Source organism: Seriola aureovittata, chromosome 16, assembly GCF_021018895.1.
Source record: "Seriola aureovittata isolate HTS-2021-v1 ecotype China chromosome 16, ASM2101889v1, whole genome shotgun sequence".
In the NCBI taxonomy this organism is placed as follows: Eukaryota; Metazoa; Chordata; class Actinopteri; order Carangiformes; family Carangidae; genus Seriola; species Seriola aureovittata.
In genome coordinates, this window is record NC_079379.1 from 19,277,911 (window position 1) to 19,299,335 (window position 21,425).

At 41.3% G+C, this 21,425-nt stretch overlaps 1 long non-coding RNA gene across 2 annotated transcripts in view; it reads right to left on the minus strand.

The window, feature by feature from the left end:
* Positions 1 to 20,253, minus strand: part of LOC130183372 (uncharacterized) — a 33,319-nt gene extending 13,066 nt beyond the window's left edge. The window contains exons 1-3 of one of the 2 annotated variants that reach the window (XR_008829825.1): positions 19,280 to 20,253; positions 12,049 to 12,200; positions 8,989 to 9,088 (exon numbers count right to left, since the gene is read on the minus strand). This is a non-coding gene — a long non-coding RNA (uncharacterized LOC130183372). Of the gene's footprint in view, positions 1 to 7,778; positions 9,089 to 12,048; positions 12,201 to 19,279 lie in introns of those variants that run through there. The other variant, XR_008829826.1, reaches the window with a different exon arrangement.
* Positions 20,254 to 21,425: the final 1,172 nt, after the last annotated feature.

The window sequence follows — 21,425 nt, forward strand, 5'->3', positions numbered from 1 at the left end:
ATGACAGTCAGAGCCACTACTTGAGAGAGTATGTGTGTGTGTGTGTGTGTGTGTGTGTGTGTGTGTGTGAAAAAGCAAGAGAGGGTGAGGTGGGGGTGGTGGTGTGTATGATGAATCCGTCTCCCTGCACCTCTCTGCATTAGCATTGCTAATGTGAGTAAGTGGTTTAGGAGTGGTGCCATGAGGAATACCAAGTCAATCTGGCCACCAGTGAATGTGTAGGGATTGTCTGTAGTTAGATGGCTTCACGCTCACCCACACACACACTATCCTGAATGTCAATGAAGAACTGCCAACTACTCTGGTACTCCTTCATCAGGGGTCACTCTGAGACGGGGGGGGGGGGGGGGGGGGTAACAGCAGGCTGTGTGTGAGGGAGAGAGCCCCCATTTCTGTGTTTCCTTTGCTGTGGGTGTCAATGTGTGTGCATGCAGGTACTGTATGCAAGTCTACATCTGTGTGTGTGTGTGTGTGTGTGTGTGTGAGTGTGTGTGTGTGTGTGTGGGGGATAGCAATGTGTTATGGTGCTGTTTTTGGAATGTGCCTGCTAAATAGACCTGGCGGGGTGTTGCATCCTTTATAGGGAAGGGTACAGAGGAGACATGAGTGAAGCCAGCAGTGCTGTGCCGACATCCCCCTCTCGCCCTTGAGCAGGAAGCCTTCGCGAACCCGCACAACACGTTCCCTCAGCTCTTGCCATCATACCTGGTGGTGTACTGTGACACGGTCCCAGAAGGCCCAGATTGTCACCTCTCTTCTCTGACAGCCCCCGAGTTTTTCGGCATCCATCACCCCTGACCCCCCCGCTGATGCAAAGCGTCTTCCCACAATGCAGTGGGGCAAGATGAATGAGCCTATGTCATAGCACTCCATAGGGTGGCTGACAATCCCATGAGCCGCCATACTTAGGGTAGGCAGCTTCTGGACTGCTATAGGAACGTCTGAAGTGATGTATGGGATCTAAATACTGTGTGTTCTGCATAGCGCCACACAGCCACAAACGTTGCATGGATGTCAAGCTGGGTGACCTTCATGACCTGAATAAAAAAAAAAAAATGTATGAACATCCCCAAATCATGTTTTCTATTTTAAAAAGGTGAATCTTAAGACATTAAATATATCATTGGGTGCGCAATCTGCTGTATAATATTAAAGCACTTTGATAAGGAGAAAATGTGAAAGTAGCTTTTCACAAAAACCCTCGTACAAAGGATTCCCACGGGGGATCAAGTCCCATACTTCAGTAGGTGTGTTCTACATATACAGTACACGCTCTGTCTAAATTGCAGAGCAGGCATGTTTCAACATCCTTACAATATGAAATGGAAGTATGGCCTATGTTCAGCCACATGATTATGGTAATGTTGAGGATAAAACAGGTAAAAGCAGTGGTGCCTTTTTCACATCTGACAGCTTCTTTGTGATGAGAGCCATACCATGTTGTGATCACCTCAATCCACCCTGTTCCCCAAGGACAGAGCGATGTAGAGAAAGAGAGAGTCAGAGAGACATAGAAAGTGTGTGTGAGAGCGAGAGGCAGGGGAGAAGATACTGTCTGAACCTGAACTGCTCTTGTCAGCTGACAACTAATGTTTAAAATGGTGCTCCCTCTCTCTGAAGCCCGGTGAACTGCTCTGTCTGATGCTGCAGAACTACAATATGCGAGGGAGGCTAAGCTAACCTATTGTTCTGCACAGCTACAGTATGTATAGAGCTTGTTGTATGCGTTACTGTTTGAATCTGTCGTTTTCAACACGAGGCACGGTATCTCTTACACAAGCTATAACCTCTGTGACACTGTATATCTACACATTTACATGTCTGCTGCCATATACATTGACCTTCTCTCACCAAGTAGAGTGTAAGTACAAGTGATAGCTAGATACAGCGGTATGGCTGTCAGGGGGAGTCAGGGAGGTCACCAGTCTGCATGCATTATTTAACAGGGAGGGGTAGAGAGTCGGACAGCAGGTCAGGACCTGGTGGAGTTAGACCTGATGCTCAGTGAGCCTCGGCTCAGTGCCAGCAGTCGCCCTCCTCTGGCCAAAATCAAAAATGTGGGAATTCATTTTATATTCAGCCATTCCCTTATGTAAACATTAATTTATGTTCTAAAATAAAACTTGATTGATCAGCAGCTCAGAGTGTTGTCTGTACTGTTATATATTAAAGGACCCATATTTTACACTTTTTCTGTGATTTATTGCCAATCAGAAGGGAGGGTCAAAGCCTCTCTTCTGATTGGCTGACTGTTTTCTGAGTGACTGAATTAAAATATAGCAGATTTCAGGTAAACACTCAGAGAAACCAAATCTTGCAAGGTTGGGTGGTGGATATAGGTAGGCCGTGCTTGGGGCTTAGTTGAGTGCAGTGACTGTATAGTTCTGACATCACAAAGTTACCGAAGTCCTGCTGCGTGGTTTTAAGGCACAGTTTTTGATATGGGCCATGTGCGCTTTGATACAATCACAGTTTTAATATATCATCTACACCTGCTTTATAATAGAGATAGAATAGAATAGAAATTTCACTTTATGCAATATGGGACCTTTAAAAATTTTAATTAAAAAGAAAAAACGTGATTCTTCAAGATTTCTCTTCTCATTTAATTTGATCTTGCTTTTTATGATATGTGAATTATTTAGTCTCAGTGCACATATGCATATGAGAGCAGACAGATTCCCTTTCTACACCAACGCATTTTTCACCACTTTCCCTCCTGGATAATACAATGGTGGTAATCATCATACAACCATAGTAACATATGTAACTCTCATTTTAACATCTGTACTTACCCATAACAGCTTGTGTTTCACTCACTCAACTTGAAGCAGGTCCCCTGAGTCTCCACCTTCACTGAGCAGTGAGATGGTGGTTTACACCTGGAACTGGTTTGAACTGCTATCTTAGCTTAGTGAGGCTTCAGCAGGTGCAGCACAGCAGGCCTATCTCCTAGAGAATACAATTATGTACAACTAATGTGTAAACATACAGCAAATAAGTTCTGACTGAAACATAAGGCCGCCTGTATCAACATAATGAAGAAATGTTTATCAAGATACCTGCTAAGGTGCAAAACATTGACATAATACATATCAGTGAACTGTTCGATGACAACACAACATATTTCATTTGTTTTCCTGGAGTATCTGCTTGTAATACAATATACACTCATACAGCGAGTAAAGTATGAACCCTGACCAGCACTGTAGTGGTAGTATTAGTGGTTGTTGCAGCATTTCTTCTTCTACTACTCTCAGTTACATGCTTTCAATATCTTTGTGTCTTTGCAAATTAAAACTCCACTCTGATGACAGTTGATTTCTGTATTTATGTTTATGATTGTACATGTTATCTCAAAAAAATTGGATTTATTAAGTTACTCTTTAATAAAAGGCATTAATGTGTTATCCGTGCTTATACACTATGTGCACATGTAATATCCTGTGCTTGTTTTGACATTGTACGTCAAAGAGATGCCGACAGCTGATCAACAAGAGAAGCAAGAGAGCACACTCACTCACATAAACTGATGAATCAGATCCGTAAAGTCATCACAATAAATATGACGTGGGACTGTACAGCATCTGCACTTGTTGAAATTAACAAATGTGCTTTAAATGGAATAAATGAGGTCTGGATATTGCCTCCGCATGAAACGGACAATGTATCAAGTCAGGAAATGAGCAATATGCTGAAATTGGAGTTGTGAGGTTTCCGGCACAACTATTACCCAGATGGGAGGGGAAAGCAAAAATCTGTGCGCCCATGAATGATAGATTGCCATGTGACAATGGAGCAAGAAGATGAGACTGCAAAGCAAGGCGGGTATTGTCGTGTTAGGGATGGACTGGAAGGATAAGAGAGAGAGAGGGTAGAATCACAAATGAGGAGGGAAAAGGAAGAGTGGAGGAGCACAGCGGCGGGAGGGCAAGAGGGGACGAGTTGAGAGGAAGTATGTAAGCAAAGAAAAGTAATGGGTGAGACAAAAAAGTGGCGGAAGAGACAAAGGGTTGGTTCGAGGGAGGGTTGGAGGGCCTCAGGGGTTGTTAGTTTTAATTGGGCCTCAGGCTCCGGGACACGCAGCGACAACATCAAAGGTCAGATATACATCAAGCACTGCTGGGAAATGTCGACCCACGTGGGGAAGGGCCGCAGGGCAGAGAGAGGAGCAGAGACAGACAGGCACAGAAAGGCCACTGGTAGCAGATAAATTTGAGAGGGAAAAAGGGAAACAACTTTTCTAGACTTCATGAGATACAGTGTGTTCTGCAGAAGGCGAGACGGGTGATAGGATCCGCTTCCAAATAAGATTGGCGATATTGTTTATTTTTCTTATCGCCAGCAAAACCCATAAATAGAACAAAGCCATGAATGAACTGATTTTATTGCAAAGCCTGCTATTGCATACACCTTTGTGCAATTGCGCTCCATTGTTGGAGCATCATTGCACTGCAGCTAAAAATAGTTCTCAATAAGTACACTGTTTGTGACAAGCATTTGCTTCATATTTGTGAGAAGTTTTTGAAAGATTTATGTCTTCAGTAGGAGTTGGCTTGGAGCTGCCTGCATCAGACATGTCAGGGAAGTGTTAAAGTTTTTAAAACAAAGTAAAGGCACCACTGCTCTCCAAACAAAGTGCTTGTTGGATGGCTGAACGACTTCCGACACCCCCGCTGCCTGCACACCTTTACAAAGTCCTGTTTTGCTGCTTTTCACAAGGTGAGCAGGGGTGAGAAAGAAAAGCAGTGTTTGACCTTGTCTCTCAAGCTCGCGTTGTCATTCTTTACATAACTATTTCACCTTCTATGAATGCGTTCCAGGAGAGAACATCTACAACTGAATGATTATCGCATCTCGCCCAGTCTCTACAAAGGCCGCGTTTTCACCCAATCTTCGAATGCTGTGGTTCAGACTCGGTCAGATGAAGAGCATTGTTGGTCTTTTAGTCATGGGATATGTTGACAGTAAGAAAAATATAAAATACCAGCCTTGTCTTTTAAAGCCAGGAAACTACTGTACATTTAAGATATTGGAGAGCAAAAAAAAAAAAAGCCTTTCAACCCACACCTTAACAGTGGATCACATAGTACATGCCACTAAGAGCACACATTACCACTAATGAGCAGTCTTACCAGCATTTCTGAGAGTAATGACGTCCCTTATAATTTTCCAAATCTCCTGACACAGGGAGCACATTGTATTTAAAATGATTTTGATGCTGTGTATCGCTGGGAGCTGCTTAAAGACCTAAGCGACCCATTCCCGGTGAGAAGAAAATAAACTTAGCATGTCGCTGGAATGGTGATTAACTCTGTTGTAGTTGCACTGATGGAAGCAGTGACAGGTTAGCTGCTCTCAGGGAGATAGTGAAATAGTGTTAATTGACAATGGTTTCCTCAATTACTCTCATGTCAAACGCAGGAGGTGTGAGAGCATGTGTTTAGGAGGGACAGGTGGGTGTGTGTGGTCGTCTTCATAAGCTCGAAGCATTCATACTTTTTGTGCGTGTGTGTGTGTGTGACACAGTGTATACAGACAGGATAACATCAGGATTAACCCAAACTGACACCTTCTGATAGACTTCATGTCAGCCTCATCCCCTGCTTCATTACTCCCACTGACATACACATAGAAATGTACAAACACACACACACACACACACACACACACACACACACACACACACACACAACACACACACACACACACACACACACACACACACACACACACACACACACACACACACACACACACACACACACACACACACACACACACACACACACCCTGCTGCTTTCCACTGTTTAGTGTCATTGGACTGGCAGAGTGAACACAGCAGAAAGAGGGGCAGGGGTTGAGAGAAATAGAAAGACAAGGCTGATTCTGCCTTTTATTCACTGCAATGAAATCAATCATTGCTCCCAGATGGGCCTATGATTTATGATTAGTGAAGGATTTGGATTGTGTATATGAAAGAAGTGCATGTTCTACACAATCCCATGGTGCATTTGTGACAATGACATATAGTCGGTGGCTTAACCTGACATTGATGGGTTCCAATATAATTTTTTTTTTGGGGGTGGGTGGGGGGCAGTCTTCCACCATGTCATCATCATCTTAAATTTTTGGCCACGTCACTACCGCACTGTCCTAGCTTTGAAAATTTACCTTAAGTTTTATTTGAGATAATGAAAGCCTAGTTGTAGTGGGTAAATTACATGTTTCATTGTCTTGTTTTTGAAGTGAAAAGAAGTAAACACAAACCCTGCAGCAAACAGTCATTAAAAATGAGCTTCTCTCCAAATGTTAATGCTCTGTCAATATTTTTCATGGGTTTAAAAAAAATAGGAGAAAACAGTAATTATGATATGTGCACTAATGCCAGTGTTTGCACAGATCTCACAGCTTGTAAATGCTTTATGTCACCAGTTAAGAGTTTTTCTCATGGAAAACACGTAACAGTACTGACACACTTTTGGTTAGGGATGCACTTGCCGATATAATCAAGCCAATTCACATTAAAAACAGCAGTAATCAGCATGGACTTTGGGTCGTGACTGTAACAGAGATGTGACGGTTTGTCGATGTTTATGAGGTTGATGCGTTATAATGATGACATTTTATAAACCCTCTAAACCACATGAATGAAGTGTTCACAAGCCCACAATCTTGAGTTTGGTATTGGAGGCGGTATTGGAGGGATAAAAAGTCACATCGGCCCATCGCAAAGTATAACGTCCCTACGGTATAAAGGAGCACCACCTTTAGTGACTGTCCTAAATTTTGTCTTGGCACATCCCAGCACTGCGATGGTACATGTAACACCAGTGGCAGAAACAGCCTGTTTCAGGAGGACTTTTATTCTTCACTATTATTCTCTAAGTAGGAGATACTGCAGCAACACAATTGTTTCATTTCACCTTTTACAAACTGAACCTACATACATAAGGATTTACCAACAGAAGCAAAACATACAGTGTAACACTGCACATGCTGCACATTTTTACATACTGTACTATTAAGCCACTCAAATAAGTATGTGTACGTGCGTGCGTAAACATGAGTACTGCATTTCACATTATGCCCCTAATATGCCACATATTTTGAGGATGTGAAAAGCTAAAGTGGGAAACACAGAGAAACAGACGCGGGGTGTGACATATGAAAATATTTGACCGTGTTAACTCCTGAGCAGCCTGTGCAACAGACCTGCAGATCAACTGTAGTGCCCTGTGTAAAATGAGTGTACTGTCAGTGGGTGTCCAAGGTTACATACTTGACAATGATATTTCTTAATGAGCTGCTAAATGCATTTCATTATTTACATTAGCCATTAACACACCACAAACACTACGGACATGATGGTAGTGTAGTGTAAATGCTGACAACAGCTGCGGTATTTTGTCCAGCTTTTATTAAGAGTGTGGAAATAATTAATAATTAATAATAATAATGTCTGTGTGTAGTTTTCTACTGTAGCTGGAAGGGCAGTGGTCATGATCTCTGTAGCAGGTATACTGACAGGCAGGGAGCACAACGGAGGGCATGAAACCATCCATTTATATATGAGTGTGTATGTGTCTTGCTGGATTCCACCTGCTGGTCTCATCAGGCTGTAATGGAACTGAGGAGCTAAAGGTCAAGTCAAGTTGAAAAAAAATTATTTCTACAATACAATAAGCCATGTCATACATGACATGTAACAGTAGGAGCAGAAGCACAAGGGATAACATTGTTCTCGGAACAGACAGTGTCACCGCTGAACTCTAAATACCACACACTACTGAATGACAACAGTGAGTCGTGTTGCTGCATTACTCTGACTCAGTAACATTAACTGTGGCTTACACGGCAAACAGTGAAGACAAAGTTAAAGAAGTGAGTTGTTTGCTACAACAAGTGTTTGGAGGCAAGGATATGAGCATCTGTGAAATGTCAAAGCACAGGTAGTCTGTGTATTCTACTGAGGTGTGTGGACGTTTATGGATGCCGTGGATTGATGGAGTGCGCTGTGTGAAGGTAACAGTACCGAGTCTCTTATAAAAATTTTAACGGAGTTGAGCTTTTGATGGAGGGCAGACCAACACCGTCCACTGATGGACTTCATTATCCAATAAAATTTGCACAGGCGGCTTAAAAATAAAAAATAAAAAAAAACTGTTGGATACAAACCAGCAACAATTGGATTTAACTGTTAAAAATACAATGTGTAATGCAAATGTGACAGAAGCCAAATGCCCCGTGGGATTGCTGCCTTCATGTATTACATTGTTGAGTGGGAGAGGAAAACACTGCTTGCAGTAATAATTAATGTGCTAATTAATTGCAGAGGCATTGTAGACACTGACCGACAGTGCAGTGCAAATGTCACATTGACATCCGCTTCACTTAAGCAATTGAATTATTTATTTGAGATGATTTCAGGACTGGTGATCAAACGCTGGACATGTTTCTTTGAACTATTGTGATATACGATACGAGACACTTGCACCCTGAATGTTTAAGTGGAATAATCCTTAGAATATTCATTTTGATATTTTTAGATTGATGTGCAGTTTGTCCTCTACATTTTAATTAGAATTCCACTTCATTTTACAACAGAAATAGTCTTAAACATTTGTATTTTATAGACTCGAGCGATTAGTATTTCATTGCTTCCTTTTCACATATCAGTCATTAATTCAGTCACACTGTTCATTGCCCAATGACCTCAATTCCCAGACCCGTCATAAAAGCAAAATGATGTGAAAAAAAGGAGAAAAAGGGTAAATCATATGAGGGAGCGGATGTATTAAAACAAGATTCATTATTCAAAATCATTTTTTAGTAGGGTGAGGTTTCCAGAGGCCAGTGGTTTGACCTCAGCAGTGAGCAGTCATCATGACGCATGTATGATAGTCTGCAGGTCTTTGTGTGTCTGAGCGTCTCCATCCAGGGTGTCAGGATGGAGATGAGTCAACGCCCCGAGTCGTGAGTCAATACCTCAAGTGCCAGTTGGTTGCGATACTCTTGCTGCTTTCCATAGCCACCTGTTGGTCATCTGAGTACAGAGCGCTCTGCAGACGGAGGCGTCGTGGGGCTGCTGTGGCAACAAACAAAGAAGATTAGCTGCGTTCCAGCCGTCAGCCAGGCTGCAGTGATCATCAAGGGAAAAGGAAGAAAAATGTGTTTTTGAAACTAAGCACCAAAACCACATCAGGGGATGAGCTCATCTCTGAGCACAATGGTCAAAAGAACACTGATCTTAGTACATTGTGCACACTGCAAATAATGCCGCACAAATTACACACCTTTGAACACCTGACTCACTGTATTCATAAATGGTTTCCTGGCATCATTTATTATACCTCGTTAGTTACCATTTTTTTGCCAACGGGGGTTGTTTGCAGTGGTGGAACTGTAGACTCAACAGTATTTTACGAGGAACTTGAGGATAGAAACATTCTGATCATTTGTTAAGTAAGAATTTGTTTTTGTTTATTGAGCAGTGGAAATACATAAATAAATAAATAAATACATTTTTGAGACTTTAAACCTTAATCTTTATTACTTTAAATACTTTGGTTATTGGTGATGTACATAGTATGTCATGCGCTCATTCTTTAATTCATAGAAAGCATAATTAAGTTGTCTTTTACGACACTGTCGAGGATTCATGAGTTTCTTTTTTATGGTAACGCTCATTGTTTTTTGTGAGTTTGACATTTGGTACACCAAAATTTAAAAACTGTAAATGTGGTCCTCATGTGTCATCAGCAGGTCACTAAGCTCCAACGAAACCTCCAAGAATACGTCCATTATGGAGCTGAACACGAAAGTAATATCTTACAGTTACAGCACTAAATGACAATTTGAGCTGTGGTATTTTTTCATACACACTTCATTCAGAAAGAAAAAAATGGCTGTAGGTATTTTGTTAAAGACAGATTTTTGATGCATTAACAATAAGCTCATAAAATATGATGCACTGTTAAGGATGAAACTATCCAACAGTATATGGAGTAGTTAGAACACCTTTGACATTAAAAATGCATTTTACAGCTTCCTGCCTCGGTAATCTAACTCTGAACGCTACAATGTTTTTAAAAAGTGCAGGACTATATTATATCCTCTTTAAACAGACAATTTGATGAAGACAGAGCATAAATATTATTTAGTGGAAGAGAAAAGGAAGCTATTTGAGGGTGAGTTAAACAAATTAAGCTGATATTTACGTTCAAGCAAAAAGCATAAAAGACACCAGGTCCTGGACAGCAGAGGAAGCCTAAACACTCCAGGTTTGAACTCATCCAACCGAACTGAACAAGAAACGTCCTTTATGCTTTAAATGCAGTTTGACAGTTAGACACCAGGGTCATTCAACTTCCAACGCTTCAACATTTTATATCTTCTGTTATTTGACATAGAAATCTTTTCTCTCAAGTGTCAGTTTGTTACAGAGAGAAATGTTTTCCTTTTACCAATTTCTGACATCTTTCTGTAATATGAATCCTTGAACCAGAAGACCTCTGAATTCATTTGATGTATCACGTTGATATGTAAATCTGATGGAGAAATAAAAAGCTGTTCGCCTACACACATACCCCCGCCACTGACAAACACGCACACATGCAAAAACCCCATTCAGCTCCACAGACAAGACCTTGACTTTGTTGGCTGTTTATAGGAAAGACACTCACTCAGCAGCTCCCAGAGCGCATGGTCTATGTGCTGCAGTGGCTCCGGGCAAAGTAAGATGGTCAGGGCTCATACACACCCTCTCCTCCTCACAGTTTCTTTTAAGGTCGGATTTGGGGGGAAGATTTAGAGGGATTGCAGAGAGGGAACTGAGAGATCTCACTGTCCTTGGGGTTTGTTTGAAAAATGCTCTTTTCTGGGGACTGGTACTGGTTTGTTTTGGATCGTACCCCCCCCCCCACCCACCCCCCCACTCTCCCCCGCCTCCTTCTCTTCTCTCTGCTGTAAATGACTTTTCCTCTTTTTGAAAATAAATCCACAGGATTGGGTCGGTGTCCACCTATCAGCCAGTTGAGTATTTGGTCCACCATTTTATCTCAACAACTTTTGGCTCGATTGCCATAATATTTGTTACAGGTAATTACAGTTTCCTGAGGATGAAGCTCTCTGATGCTGCTGATCCCCTGACCCCTGTGATCTGGAGTGAAATATCTCAGCACATATTAGATGGACTGCTGTGAGGTTTAGTACAGACATTCATGTCCACCATAGAAAATGTAATCATGTTGGTGATCCTCTGACTTTTCTTCTAGTGGCCTCATCTGGTCAAATTTTAATTTGTCCATGTGAGCATGCCTATGTTAGCATTTAGCTCAAAGCTCTGACACTGCTAAGTACAGCCTCACAGAGCTGCTTAACGAGTTTAAAGCAGCTATAATTGATATTCATATAAAACATTGTCATTTGATACAATCTGACTATATGAAAGGTTGCTTGAAGTGATAGATGACAGAATTGTGACACAAATATGCCCTCCTCTAGGCTTCAGAGATTTATCGTGAGTCCAGCCTGAAACCTTGCTATTTGGGTTCACTCCTACGGCTTTTACAGTGTTGTTTCCAGCTGAAGCAGGCAGCTGTGTCCAGAGAAAAACATATAAAACATACATGATAGCACCTAAAAGCTAAAGCTAGTAACTAGCTACCAAATATAGCATGTAGTGGTGGTCAGAAGCACAACTCTATCTAAATGATAATGCTGCTCCATAACTGCTGGATGCATAAATAAACAATAGTTTGCTAATAACTTTGTCATATCACCTTGATGATGATATGTCCATATTGTGATTACAACTCGCTTCCGCTGCCCACAGTCACAACACACTGAAGTGTCTTAAAGTGATACAAAGAGCTCTAAATTAAAGTGTGTATTGGTATTTCACCAAAAATGAATTTACCTTTTCAGAAAGTTATAATTTGCATAAATTATTCTATGACTCACAGTTTTTAAGCCGAGCTCTCGGCACAGACTCCAACCCAGAAGCGAGTGCAGCTCAGTCTGCTTATCACATGTAGACAGCCTTACCTGTCATCTTTCCCGCTCCGTGATCCCCCCTCATGTTCTTCTGCTTCCTTCATATTACGCTGTTCTCCTCTCTCTTCCTGTTGTTTCTTCCACGGTTCCACAGCGCTGATCCACTTTGCCATTTTGTCCATCACTCTTCATTGTTTGCATGTCTGTGGAAGGTCAATTGATCTGGTTTGGGACTGTTGGAAATGTTTCAATTGATTGTTCATGACATACACGCACACTGTGTGCACACACTCCACAGAAAATGGGCCCTTCACTTTATCAAGGGCGGAAGATAAACAACACTGGATAGGGTGAGAGACAAGGTGGGGATGTTAAATGTGCTGCTCTAAATGTCTTCACACATCGTCTGTTAACTGATGCTGAATAAGGGCATCTGTCCTTCTCAGGAAGCTCCTGGGGTGTGGTGTGTGTGAACTGGTGTGTGTGCTTTATATGCGACCATTGACGACTTGCTGTGTTTGCAGTCCTTTTCATTACAACACAATCGACCAATTAATCAAGAGGTCAACTGCACAGTTTATTACAGCAATAGAGCATGTTTGATCTGAGCTGCAACAACATTGAAGCAACAGTAAAAAATGCGCAAAGACATATATGCAACGTCTATGAGGATGATATAATTTAATATACAGAACTACAGTTCTACAGTTGCTAATATCTAGATTTCTTTACTTGTTATATACAAATGGTAAATGGACTGCAATTTTCTAGTCTTAGAGACCACACAAAGTGCCTTACAATACATGCCACATTCACCCACTCATACACACATTCATACATAACACCCATACACTGATGGAACAGCCGTCAGGGGCAATTTGGGGTTCAGTATCTTGCCCAAGGACACTTCAACACGCAGACTGGAGGAACCTTGTGATTAGTTGATGACCTGCTCTATTTCCTGAGCCACCGCTGCCCCAGAGCACTAATACTATACCAAGCATTAATATTATTCCGTATTTGGAAAACGGAAGATGCCAGTCATGATGGTCTTCTGCTACGTTACTCTGGGTGAAGTGGTATCAGATGGGGCATTGCTTCTTTAGCCAAGATGAAAAAAGGTGAAATGAGAGGAAAATGTCATTTGAAATAACACGTTTCCACCAAAAGGTACCAAGTATAACTAAGTATTACTATTTAGTCACAGCCTGTGCCATACATTCAAGTTTGCACAAAGGAAGAATGGGGAGTGACAATAACAAATTGGTGCAAACTGGAATGGAGGGTGACTTCAATTCTAGGTGATAAGACGCAATGACGAATGTGGAGATGTTGCCTGAAGTACTTGACATTAAGTTTTAATCCATTAATATCAACAGAAGTATTGGTAGTAGTCCCTGGTGTAGAGGCAGGAGTAACAATAATAGTGTAGTAATACTACCAACAATGGAAAAATGGCACCAGCACTTTTGTAATAAAATATGACCTTTTGTAATAAAAAATGTTTTTCCATGGTCTTGGTATAGCCCGATAAGGGCCAACTCCTGACGGTCTCCTCCAGGGCTGCAAGCAATGATTATTTTGATTATCAATCATTCAGATATTTATTTATTTACTTTTGATGAGTTTCTACGGCTACAAAACCTCAGTAAAAAAGGTCTGTCTTAATTTTCCACAGCCCCAGGAATCACTTTTCAAAAGCTGTATTTTGTTAGACCAACAGCCCAAAGTCAAAAGAGAAAGTCAGAAAAGACAAAAAAGCAGCAAATCCTCATGTTTCCGAGGCTGGAACCAGTGAATGTTTGGTATTTTTATTGTTTTTTACTTGTAGCCTTGAATGATTTTCCAAATTTGTTGGTTAACTTTCTGTTGGTGGACCAATTAATTGCTTGACTTATCACTTCAGCTCTAGTCTCGTCCCTCAGTGCTGACTAGATATAAACATGCCAATTAAATGAGTCACTGTAGGTGCACCTCTCAGTACATTTAGCTTGTAACTGAAATCTGGATTGGTCTAACTATTACTTTCCTGTTTGGTTGCCTGTTAGATGAAAAGGTCAATATCACAATACCGGTCATAGTTGAACCAGCAGTAGTTCACTCAGAAGTGTCGTGCACATTCAATGTGAAAATAGAAATTCTGTTTACCCCTGAGAAGAAAGCCTTTTATTGTTCATTACTTTTTTGGTGTATCATCATCCAAGTAATTACATGTAAGCCCACCATCTAATCTTGAGAGATTTTGTTGCTGTAAAGCTTTTCATTAAATTGACAAAAATAAACTTACTTAGAGGCAATAGACTAAGTGTAGTATGCTGGATCTTTCAGGCTTTGTATTTTACATCCAGATCAATATTAGATTTTTTTTTTTTAAATTGGAGAACAAATAAATTAACTTCTCTGTAGATATAATCTGTGCTGCAAGTACATTCGTATGATGAATTTAAACTTTTCATGACAATGCCATGGGATTGTGAAAATGAGCTTCCTCATGAAGAGAAAAAAAAATGAATGCATGATACCCCTGGTAGCAGTATTAGTTTGAGGGGAGGTCATAGTTATAGTCCCTCTAGAGAGGCAGAGAGATGAGAGAAGAGCAAAGAGGAGGTTACAGTGGAAAAAAAGTCAGACGGGGCGAGAGGAGAGGATATCTGACGACACGGAGGGAGGAAGGGTTAAGGACGGAACAAGGGCTGAGAGCTTGTGTGTGTGTTCTTCTGCTGTACATTTGAAAAGTGTGTAGCTACAAGGTGACCTCTCTCCCACATTTTGGTAGAGAGACAGAGTGAGAGAGAATGGATATAGATGGATGGTTTCATGGCCTTTGCTGTACATTTGTCTGCAGTTTGGGGCAAGTTTTTTTTATTTTTATTCCTGGTGCTACAGAAAGGAGAGAGAGAGGACAGGCACATCACAGGGTCGTGTGAAGAGAAACAAGTCAATGCCACCCTGCATCATTGATACCTTGGTACCTACAGTGCACACATAGCTTGATAGACATGAAAGTGATGTGCAGTTACATCAAGTCCAAGCGAGGTCATGACTATAAACACAAACGTGCATGATTTTAAAAAAAATATTATCTGATAATTATCACACATCCAAAATGAAAAAGCTCGTACATTCCTGTCCAACACTGATGCTTGTTTTTTTTGTGATTTTCCAGTGAAGGACGACATCCACAGATTCCACTACCAGTGATTATACAAGTGAGACCCTGTGTCAAGGTGGCCTCTTTGCCTCTGCCTGCAATCTGTATTAGTCTAAACACAATGCTGACACCCTGCTGGATACCAGCTCCATTAAGCAATATTTTTTATACAAACATTAAATCTCACAAGTAACTGTAATGTGAAAGGTTTGTTGAGCCCAGTGACCCCCCCCCCCCACAGTCTGCAGATCTGTGCAGTTTTCAGTCACTTTCAGGTCATCGCTTCATTTGTTATTTTAAGTGCTTCTTTGTTGCCACATAGTTTGTTGTTGTAGTCGTGTACTTTTTGCTACTTAATGCAACTTTAACTGTAAAACAAAAAAACAGGAGTTCTGCATTGCTCAGGAGTTGCCAAGGCCAAGAATTCTCCTGAGAGATGGCATTTCTCACATTCTGCATTTCCCTCCCTCTCTCTCTCTCTCTCTCTTTATCTCTCTGGCTTGTCCTCATATCACTCCTTTGCACGCTCCAAACCAGCAATGGGTGTTCAAAGCTTCATCATGCAGAAAGCCCCCACCCCCCTTCCCGTCTACCCCTCCATCCTTCGACAGTCTGCAGATAACAATCCAGAGGTTCAGCGCTCTACAGATTTCAATTCTCCACCCTTCCCTTCTTCTCTCTTTTTATACCTCCGCATTTCTTGCTCCCCATTTTCTTAGTTTGCCCATTCTTTAACATTGCAAAGAAGTCATATCAGTAGTAATATTTAGGTCATCATTAGCTTTCACATTGTCTTGGCTTAGAAATGGCTTAGGAAAAGGTGAACAGGCCCGTGCGGGCAACCAAAATGGAGGAAAAGTCCAAAGGCCCAATCCCGTTCCCTCTCTCCTCTCCCTCCTCTCTTTCTGATAGCTCAGTCTTTTTGTGCTATGCATTATTCAGCCGATTCTAAAACTTCCTCTGAAGGCCAAGGGAGAAGAAAAGAGGAACAGGAGATGAGGATTATAGAGAACAAAAAAGAAAGAGTTTAAGTCCATCTACAGGGTAAAAGAAAAAAAAAGGAATCAATTCTATTCACATGAAAACAACCTAAAAATACAAATATTAGAAAGAGCGGAAATACACAAGGATTTATGACAGCCTAATTCATAGCTGGTGAACAATTTCCAACACCACAAAGGCAAAAGGGCGAGGTCACTTACTGGTCTATATACAAGGTAAACTGACCATTTCTTTCAGCCTTCTATAGCTGCTCATAAGTCTAATGGCTTTTGGAGTAAAACCAAACCTCTGATGTAAAGAAGAGGTGGGGAGCATTCTCCTCTTTTCTATTAGCTATACAGGAAGCTGGATAGCCAGACAGCAAAAAAAAAAAGAAAGAAAGAAGTGAGACAAAACAAGAATTGGTGAAGACAGGACACATGGGATCAGTGTAATACAGCTGTGCGTTGTGTGAGTTCTCACTATCCGTCAGCTTATGGTTTACACAGGCTTTTCTAATGCATCAGTGCCCTCAGCCTGTCATAGCTTAGCAACGTGCCTGCCCTTAAAGATATGAAAATCTGCTTCCTTCGAGCGTGCAAATCAGCATTTTTGGAACACACACGCAGGCAGACATGTACACATGGAAATACACACACACACACACACACACACACACACACACACACACACACACACACACACACAGCCTTCGAGAGAGCCATGCTCACCAGCATTACAACCCATGCGTGCGCGCACACACACACACAGACACACACACACACACTCACGCACACACACGCACGCACACACGCACTCTGAAAGTCACATTGCGATGGCTTGAAATGCCTTTTATGCAGATTGAGTACAAGCCCTCAGCTGATCAGAATCTAGCCTGGAATTTGATATGCGACTGAAAGAAGCAAAGTCATTCCAGCTGGGCAAGAGCACCTGTCAGTCCACACACAGCTGCCACCGAGGCCACGGCTGGGCAAACCAACTGACGTTCATTCTGTCTGAGAGTGTTACGTACTCCACATGTGTGTGTATATTCCTGCATGACCTCACATGGACTAAAAGAGGGAGAAAACACCCCAAAGTTAAGACATTTTTCGCGTGCAAAAACATCTGTATGGCTATAGGCTAACATACTCACACACACACGCACGCACACAAACACACCAGGTATGATTTCTAGCAACAGATAACATTTGCTCACACCCCTGACCTCTAAAGTTCGTCCCACAGCAGCAGATGTTGGACACATGACACAACACGCTCATGCTCTCGAACCAGACTTGATGACAAGCCCATACACGGCAATATGCAGCTCACTTGTGTGTAAGACCCTCTTTGATATTCTGTGCATTACTGCTGGCTGAGGTTAGCAAGCGGATCACATCTATTACCTTGCTAATTCTACAGCTTGGCCTTTGCATAATAAGATGCATTTTCTCCGAGAGAGTGAGTGAGAGGGATCGAAAGAGAAAAAAGGAGGAGAGGGGGAGATAAGGAGAGAACGCAGAGACAGGGTAAGTAATCAAAACATGTTGGCAATGACTTAATGAGTGAACTTCACCGTTGTATTATTGGCCTCAGATGCTAATTGAGTTAATGAAAGTGTGTCTTCATTGCCCATCTGACGACAGATATAACATTTCCACTCATTTGCACCATCCCCCACTGATACATTAATCCCTAATGCATGTGCCAAGACACAAGTTTCTTAATTAGTTTCATAATTATCATGTTATTTGATGGTTACCTTTTTTCACCATGGAGTTTCTCTACATTTCTAGAAGAAAATTGAAAACTGTAATGAAAATCAGTTGCTTCTCTTCAAAATTTGGGAGATTAACCCCCAAATTTTACATGCATCCATGAACACAAGCACAACCGTCAACAAAAGCCAGATACTTTCATGCTACCACAAGTTTTTATCCTTCATTAATCTTCCTTATTTCTAACAGACAATTACACAAATTTGTTGTCACGTTAGTCTAGATATAAAATAACAAAATACAACAATTCGTGCCAGCACAGTCTAGTGAAAAATGATTCTTTGTTACCTAGCTCTTACCTACCTTATCCACCATCAACTCATCCATTTACAGGCCACTTATTCTGATTATGGCCACAGTGCCAGGTACTTGAAACGCAGCCCAAAGTGTTCTTTTCCTCAGATAATTCTAATTCTTCTGAACTTTGGCGGTTGTGGTGGGGCGGTGGGGTGGCTTTGTGGGGTGTTCCCAAGCCAGCTGCAAGATGCAATCCTGCCAGCATTCCCTTGGTGTACCCTTGGATCTCCTCCCAGTTGGAAGTGCCCAAAAGGATCAAGACCAGGAGCCATCATTCTGCTGGTACTCAGACCACCTCAACTGAGAAGTATCAGCACCTCAAGCCAGAGGTTCTCCAGAACAGCAAGTGTGAGAACAGCCACCATGCACAAAAACTTCATCTAAGCTACTTTACTGCCACAGATCGTCTACCATACAGGATCAGAATAAAACATGGTCATTAGTTTACGCCAGATCCAAAAACACATGACAGCCTTGATGAGATGAAAGCTGGACCACTGTCCCATACAGGACAAAATCCACATGTCCTGTCTCCCTCTGGGACCTTACGGTAGGTTTTACCAGTGAAGCTACAAAGTGTAGTTGAAACACGTGCTCTAGAAAATATGGACCAACTCTGGCCAATCAAAGGACAGTGCTACCAACATCCCTGCAGCTCTGGAGCAACTTGTCAAGTAGGATAGCTCAACAACATCCAAAGCCTTCGACTGGTCGGAGTGATATAGTTACTTAGGTATCTTTCACATATATAAAACATGAGTACCACATACATATGTATTTTGAATTGACTTTGACACTCTTTGGCAGGTGCTTCCTGGTATATGAGAAGCTTCACTACCCAGTTTTCTTTGTTCTTAATACACGCATCATGTTACTGCTGCTTGGATGCATGCACTTGCATATGCACACAACAAACCAGTGCTCTATTTCCTTTGTCCATTACTATTATGCAATGTCCTTCAGTGTGGGAGTAGTTTAGAAAAACAAAATCAGTTTCAGACTACAGTTAATTACAGTCTAGTTATCACATGGTTATCACACACACTGACCCCATTTTTTGCAGGTAACTTACGCAGTAGTCGTCACTAAGGCCAACTCATCCTTCTCACTCCATCAGAAGATGAAAAGGTACAAAGAAAAGAAAAATGAATGGAAAGACACAATCTAGAGCAGCTCAGTGGCTGATGAAACATTTTGTTAAAAAAAAAAAAAAGAAAAAAGAAAAGAAACACACAGCAGGGATCAGTCTGAAGGACTCTCTCGGTGGAGTGAGTCGAGGCTGACCCCATCTAAACAGCATGATCAAAAACAAATGGAGAGCCAAACAACGTCACAGTAAAAGCAGGGACAAAGAAGCCATAACTCCTCAGTGGTGAAAGGAAAGCGTTACCACACAAGCAAGGCTGCTGAAGTGGAAAACTTGAAAAGCGAACGTTTTTTATTGACAGGACATAAAGAGAGAGAGAGAGGAGGGGGAGGGGAAGAACGGCTGCAAAGGAGAAAGGACCATCGAGAAGAGGGTAAATGAGGTCCAAATGAGCACACAGTGCTGTTTGATATTCATTTGTGTCATAGATAACTTGCACAGCGGCCCTTGTATGAGCACTAGAGTCTGGACTACATGTCTAAAAGGAATTTGTAGCTGGAGAAGGCCAATATGGATGTTGGTGTGATTGTGATGCGAAGCCTTGACACCCGCTTGGTTTGTAAGCAAGATACATTCTGCATGATGAAACCTTGGAGAAAAAAAAAAAAAAACTTCGGGAGCAAATGAAAATTTCATGGCTCGATGCCTCCATAGCAGCCCGGGTTAGCTCTTCCATTTCGAGTTCCCACCCTCAAAAAATAATCATGTTCTCAGAGAGGAAAAGGTTTGGTAACATTTTTTCTCCCTCTCTCATTCTGTCTCCAGCACACACACAGTCACACTATGATCCTCATACAAATGAAATGAAATATTACCCCACCCCCCCACCTCCCAAAATTTTTGACTGCACTGTCCAATTATGCATCTCTGAAGCACCCCGCACTTTAGAAAAGGGGATGCTTATTTGTTCTGTATCTAAATGGCTCTGTGTGAGAGCAATATTGATGCCATTTCATGCTGCAAAAAAGAATGCTGAGGGTTCAGCGCACACCCCTTTCGTGCACCCTTTCTTTTTTTAGTAAGTCAACAATTTGTTGTATTAAGTCATGGTTTGACATTAGACTGGAAAGCAGAGAGCGTGCAAAATAAATAACAGGTCGGTTATTAAAGTCTGAGTGAATTACCAACTGGTCAATCACAGAAAGTTGAAGAAAGAAGCCTGAGAAACAAAGACTAAATAATAATAATAAAAGAGACCAAGTGAAATAAAAAGAAAAGTTATTGGAGGAACATGGGTTTATCTGAGGGTAAATGCTTTAAAATGCACTACTGTAAATAGTGGGATCACTACACACTAGATAATGGTATTTTAAAATGAGCACACAGCAGCCATTTACCAAACCCTGCAACCAGAAGTGTAGGTGACAGGAGGCCCCTCCGCTACATGCAGTGCAGTCTATATCCTGTACTGAACATGGACAGTGAATTTGAAGTATAAAGGGCAGAATCATCTAATATAGACGTATTTTGTATGATACTGGGCAGATTTACCAACAACCACACATGCTCAGTAGAGATAAATAACAATCAAACCCTCTATGCAGAAAATTATTTTATATATATATATATATATATATATATATATATATATATAGTACATGATGTTTGTCTAACAATTTTTCATATAGATTTTGGGTTTGTTTCAACCCATGTACATTTAAATACTCTTAAAGCTAAAAGTTAGCACTTTAACATTAGTTGTTGTTTCAGTTGAAATCCAGTGTGCCGGAGTATAGCACTGGGCCCATGATACAGTAGCTTAGACAAGCTCAGATTTAATCACTTTTAGTAAACATGACAGTCCTGATCATGACTGAGGAATGTGGTAATGTACTGACATTTTTATGACAACCACATTAAAGAGAGACTATGTATGTTTGAGTGTGCGAGTACATGTGGATAAACCATACATTAAACGTCACTGATTAGAAGAATGATACAGCCAGACGAAAGGCTTAGCACATCTACAAGGTCTGAAATGGGCTTTACTGGCAGTTGTGGAGGACAATATAGACTGAGAGAGCATAAAAAACAGGACAAAGAAGACAAAGGAAACATGTCAATACATGAA